The following is a 5,789-nucleotide window of genomic DNA, read 5'->3' as shown; positions in this document are numbered from 1 at the left end:
CCCCGCCCCCCCAAAAAAACAAAAAAGTGTGAACAAGGTGGTATGTATATAAGGAAAAGGAAAAGGACACTGCATTCTCAAGCTATTATGCAACAGGTTTGAAGAAATTTATGATTGATGTAAACTATAATGCTTTTTGTGGATGGCAACCAATGGCTAAAACAATGGCCAACATCTAGATTTTGCAATGGCAAATCATATTTTCCTTTTTATACAAAAAAAAAAAAAAATATATATATATATATATATATATAAACTATTTTGGTAAACATGGTAAATCATATCAATATACCATTATAACTCCAACCAATGACATATGTGGTTAGTACTTGATACCCCGAACACATGTATGACATAGTCTAGGAACAATCAATTTAAGCCACAACGAATATCTAGGGGATACCTCAGACCATGAATGACTGTCCTTCATGACATCAATCATAAATCAAGAACCCTTGTATTGAACGATAATTTATATTCACTTGATTCTCTATCCTATAATTAGCATCTACCGTTCACTTGTTACCCAGATCCATTACCTAATCATAGGATAGTGACATCCATAATCGTTTCTAAACTCAATCAAGGCTAGCAAATCCGACCAAGGTTGAGTTAGGCGGTTGTCCTACCTCAATGATCAGCCGTTATAAGATCTGCCACCTCAGCTCAGATAGTGATCGGCTCACTAATGGCTCCGGAGTCCACATCAGCAAGGAAAGCCAGCCAATGGGAAGAACCACCGACCACTATATAATGAAGACTTAATAGATTTCTAAGGTAAACCACTCAGAACACTCAAAGCTCTGCCTACTACCCTCCCATTTTATTACTGACTTAGGCATTGGAGCCTCCTTCTCGGGGTCACCCTTCGAACTAGTTTTCTTATTAGTGATCTACAGGTCTTAACTGAGCGGGAAATTATAGCAACACATGTGAAGCTGAAATTTTATGGGTAAATAGACCTCACTACTCATATGCCAAATTTTGGTCTAAGCAGAGTTGAAGGCTGAAAAAAGTGTAGAAAATTCCAAAACTACTAAAACAGTGCACATGGATAACAAGGCCTGCATGGACACATAGGGGAGTATGTGGAAGGATACACTACAAGAGAAAAAATTTGAACCTGTTGCACGTATGTTCACCTGGACGTACATACAAGGATCCAACATCTATCCCTTTTTGCTTCCGTATGTACCCCATTTTCCCTCTTCATCCTTATAATGGCAGGAAGTGGGACATGTGTTATATCCTCACATATATGAATAGGTGAACGTATGTGCAACAGATCCAAACTCTAAGAAAAGCATGCAATTGTAATGTTTTTATGACACTTTTAGTGGCTAAGGATAATAGGTCCCACCTCTTTAGAAAGCAATACTTAGTCATCGTCGAATTTGGATCTGTTGCGCATAAGTTCACCTGGACATACACGTGAGGATCCAACATCTCCCTTTTGCTTCCATATATACCTTTCTTTACTCTTGTAATGGCAGGAAGTGGGACAGGTGTTGGATCCTCACATGTACATCCAACGGTCCAAGTGAACGTACGTGTAGAGGATCCAAACTGATCATCATCATTATAAATTTACCTTTAGCAGCAATAAATAAGAACTGTAACTAAAAGTCCACCATTTAGTGATAGTTTAGTATAACCACCTCTAAAAGAGTACCCTTCAATAGTGATACCTCTAAAATCATTTTTTGTGGTGTTATACTATTAATTTACGATTTAGAAAAACCCGCTTATGGGTTACATACTTCCATTGCAAGGGTTGCTCTTTTTTCTTTTTCCTTTTTGTGTGTATTTTCTAGGCTTCTCTTTCTTTCCCCACATTGAGCTACGGTTTCAGGTAAGCAATCTTCTCTCTCTCTCTCTCTCTCTTATTTACTGGCTACATGTGTTATAGCGATGCTTTATAGAGCCTTAGCGGAGTACCTTGAATAAAGACCTTCTATCTCGTAATGGTAACAGTTTGAGTCTGGGATTTTATATATGTCTTATTTATACTACTTTGTTAGTCTCTAATAATTAATTAGAAGGATTAATTACTTGAACACCCCCTTGCCAAATTGCTTAACACTCCAAAAGTTGAAAAGTTTACTTGAACCACCCTTGAATGCCCAAACTACCCTTTAAAGGCAGTGAATAGACCCTTATACCCATTAACCAAAACAAGAGAATATGCTTTCCCTCTCATTCTCTCTCTATAGCTGGATTTTTTATTTCTTTTTGGGCGTGGGTTCTATCTCTGTTGATGTGGAATACCCTTCTTCCTCTTCATATTTTTTTGGTAAATTATAGATCTATTCATTACCATGTTGAATATACATGGGTGAAGGGTAATAACTTTCCTTCAACCATAGCATGGATAATGGCCACAAAGTCCTACATGGATCGGGCAGGGACTCTCTTAGCTAAGGAACCGACAACAAGGTTCGATTCCCTAGAAATACAAAGAAAATTACATTCCACAAACTTGGATGCTAATTGAAGGATATTTGAGATGATAACATGGATTGCAAAGGGGATCGTAGGATTTGGGAGGAGAATATGGTCAATTAGACTCAACAATCACTTAGTCCAAGTTTTGAGAAATGCACTCCAGAACACCAAGGAATAGGGATAGAGCCTCACCCTCAATAGCTAAGCCAAAGTATTGATGTTCCAAAACAACCACAATAGGATTCCCCGTATTGTTCTTAATCACAACACCAAGACCATTTTCATTCGTATTTGGAGACCATGCAATATCCACATTAAGCTTGGATAAAGGGAGAGTCGGGGGGCACCAACCAGTAGAAGGCGTAGTCCTAGGCTGATGTTGGATGGGAGGATTGTGGCGGGGTTTCAGTGCCATCATGAATTCCTCAAATGCAAGTTGGGCCTTGGAAGTAACTTCAATTGGGGTCAAGGATTTCTATTAAAAATAAACTCATTATGGGCTAGCCAAATATGCCAAGCAATGAAGTGTTAGAGTCTGTGTAATAAGGGTACTTTAGGAACAAGTTTGTTAAACTTATGTCTCTTAATGTATTTTCTTTTCTTTTTTTCCTTTTACCTCCCGAGGGAGGTGTATGTAATTCATTTCATATTGTTAGTGAAGTAATATATATGTGGTAGAGAATGTTTTCTCTACATACAACATTTCACTATTATCTTCTCTTCCTATTCATCTTCTTCTTCTCCTTCTCCTTCTCCTTCCTCTTCTTCTCCAACCTTCCACCCTCTTGTTCCCTTACTCTATCTCCATCCTCATATTCTAACTTGGTATCAAAGCCTAGGTTTAGGTTTGAGAGTCATGTTATCTACTCCTAGTCCCCATTTCCTCTCTTTGGAACCCTAGGTTATAAAGGGGTTTCAAGGAAAGAGAATACTATGTGAAAAAACTTGTCCTTTTTTTCTTGAGATGACCTTGGATGAAGATCGTAGTCAACTAGAGGAGGCCCCACGTGAAGATATTGGAGTTTGAAGCGCAAAAGAGGAGTTTTGGATAGGTTCAAGCCATTTCCGCCAGCCCTGCTTTGGAATGTCTCTCTCTCTCTCATCCAATTGCTGTTAAGGCTGGGATAAGCCTCCTTTGTGTCGCCCTAGGCCCCTCTTTCAAACCCATATGGTCTCGGTTCTTGCAGAGAAGAGGTGTTGAGCGACAACTCTCTTCTCCCTTGTTTTTAAGGTACCGCCAGCCTGTTTTCACTTTGTTTTTGCTCTCAAAATTGTGTATGTGATATTTCCGGATGATTTGGGTTGGTGAGGTATGTTGTTTGAGTCTCATGTGCTGCATTGAGAAGATGTTATGCCTTGAAGATTGTGTTTTTGTTGGATCTATTTGAAGTATATGCTCTCTTTTACCAGCTGGAATTGTTTCAGAGTGCTGAGAAGTTTTGTGTTTTGGGTAGAGTGTGTACTCCCCATCTTGTGTGTGTTTTCCCACTTGTTTTTATTACATTATGTTAGAGATTAGATGAAGAATCCAAGCGCCACCTCTAGGGAATGACAGGGATGAATTCAGGTGTGTCTACTGTGGAAGATTTGGGCACAATAGAAATAGATGTTGGGATCATTATGGTTGTCTCCCTAGTATGCATGGCAGCAGGAGAAGGGGAGTTGGAGCATATACTATGATGATTGAGGTTGAACCTATGGGATTTCCATCTGGACTACAGATAGAGTCCAATTCTTTAACTCAGGATGATATTGCAGGTGTTCGTAAGGTTATGTCATACTTGGCTAATTGTTCTTTTACGCATACAGTACCAGCTGCTTCAGCCACCACCTTACAAGTCTCTACATCTGCCTCTTCCAGTGCCTCTTCTTAGGTCTTTGACTCTGGAGCCACTATATGACCCGATTAAGGTCCCGATGGCTCCTTTTCCTCTATTTCTAGTAAGGGCCGCGTACCTATTACCCCCTCTATATCTTTGGACTCCATTCTACATGTGCTAAATTTTAACCTTAATATTTTATCTTTGAGCCATCTAACCAAATCCTTGAATTTTTGTGTTATTTTTCTCCATCTCATTGTGCTTTTTAGGATTTGGTGACAAAAATGACAATTGGCAGTGGACGTATGGAAATGGGCTCTACCTTCTCGATCCAGGAACTTCCCCTTTACCTATTGCTCAGTCCTACATGTGTGGGCGTAATGACAACAGTACTTTGGACTTTGTGATGTTGTGGCATCAACGTTTGGGTCACCCCTCTTTCAGTGTTATGTGACAAAAATTGCCACACTTTTTTTTTCTATTCCTTCTTCCCATGGGTTTCAATATAAACCTTGTGTGTCTGCTAAACATTGTCGTTCTTCTTATTCTTACTATAGTAATAGATCCGCTGTTGCCCTTCACATTGTGCATACTGATGTTTGGGGAGCCTCTCCTACTACTTCCTTATTAGATTATCGTTCTTTTGTTTCTTTTGTTGATGATTATTCTAGGTTTACTTGGACCTTTTTTATGAAACATAAGAGTGATGTTTATGATATCTTTAAAAAATTTTATTATCTAATTCTTATTCAGTTTTCAACTTGTATTCAAATTGTTCATTCAGATAAAATGGAGTGACTAAGAGGAAAAATTACCACCTATTGGAAGTAGCTCGGAGACTCCTTTTTGGCATGAATGTCCCTAAGACTTTCTAATATGATGCTCTTCTGACTACTTCTTTCCTCATTAACCATATGCCTACTAAACTCCTTGGTTCCAAATCCCCTTTGGAAACCTTGTCTCCTCAAGCCCCTGCTTTTTCTCATCCCCCCAAGGTCTTTGGATGTGTCTGTTATGCTCATGTCAACAAGTCTGCTCGAACTAAACTTGATCCCAAGGCCCTCATATGCATCTTTCTTGGGTATTCCCCCTCTACCAAAGTTTATAAATGCTATCATCCCTCTTCCAGTCGTCGGTTTCTTTCCAGGGATGTCACATTTCTTGAGTCTGTTCCCTTTTTTTCTCATTCTTAGTATCCTCTTCAGGGGAGAATAGTAGGATTGAAGAGGCTACTGATGCCATTCCATTTATCACACCCTTTTCTATTCCTATCCCCCCCCCCCATTTTAGTTTTATATTGGGAAACATAAAGATGTGGATATTGTTAAAACTTGTGATAATTCAGGTATTAGGTCTGGTGAAGAGAATGAACCTATTGTGTACAAAAGAAAGGAAAAGAAGACCTATCAAGAGTCCTCTTTGGTTCTATATCCTGAAATTCACCTTCCTCAATCAGGTAACATTCCTCTTACATCTTTTGAGTTGGACCTTCCTATTGCTGTTCAGGGAAAGAGAGTTTGTACT

Source organism: Macadamia integrifolia, chromosome 13, assembly GCF_013358625.1.
Source record: "Macadamia integrifolia cultivar HAES 741 chromosome 13, SCU_Mint_v3, whole genome shotgun sequence".
Lineage (NCBI taxonomy): Eukaryota > Viridiplantae > Streptophyta > Magnoliopsida > Proteales > Proteaceae > Macadamia > Macadamia integrifolia.
The sequence above is the reverse complement of the archived record's forward strand: the minus strand, read 5'-3'. Positions refer to the sequence as shown.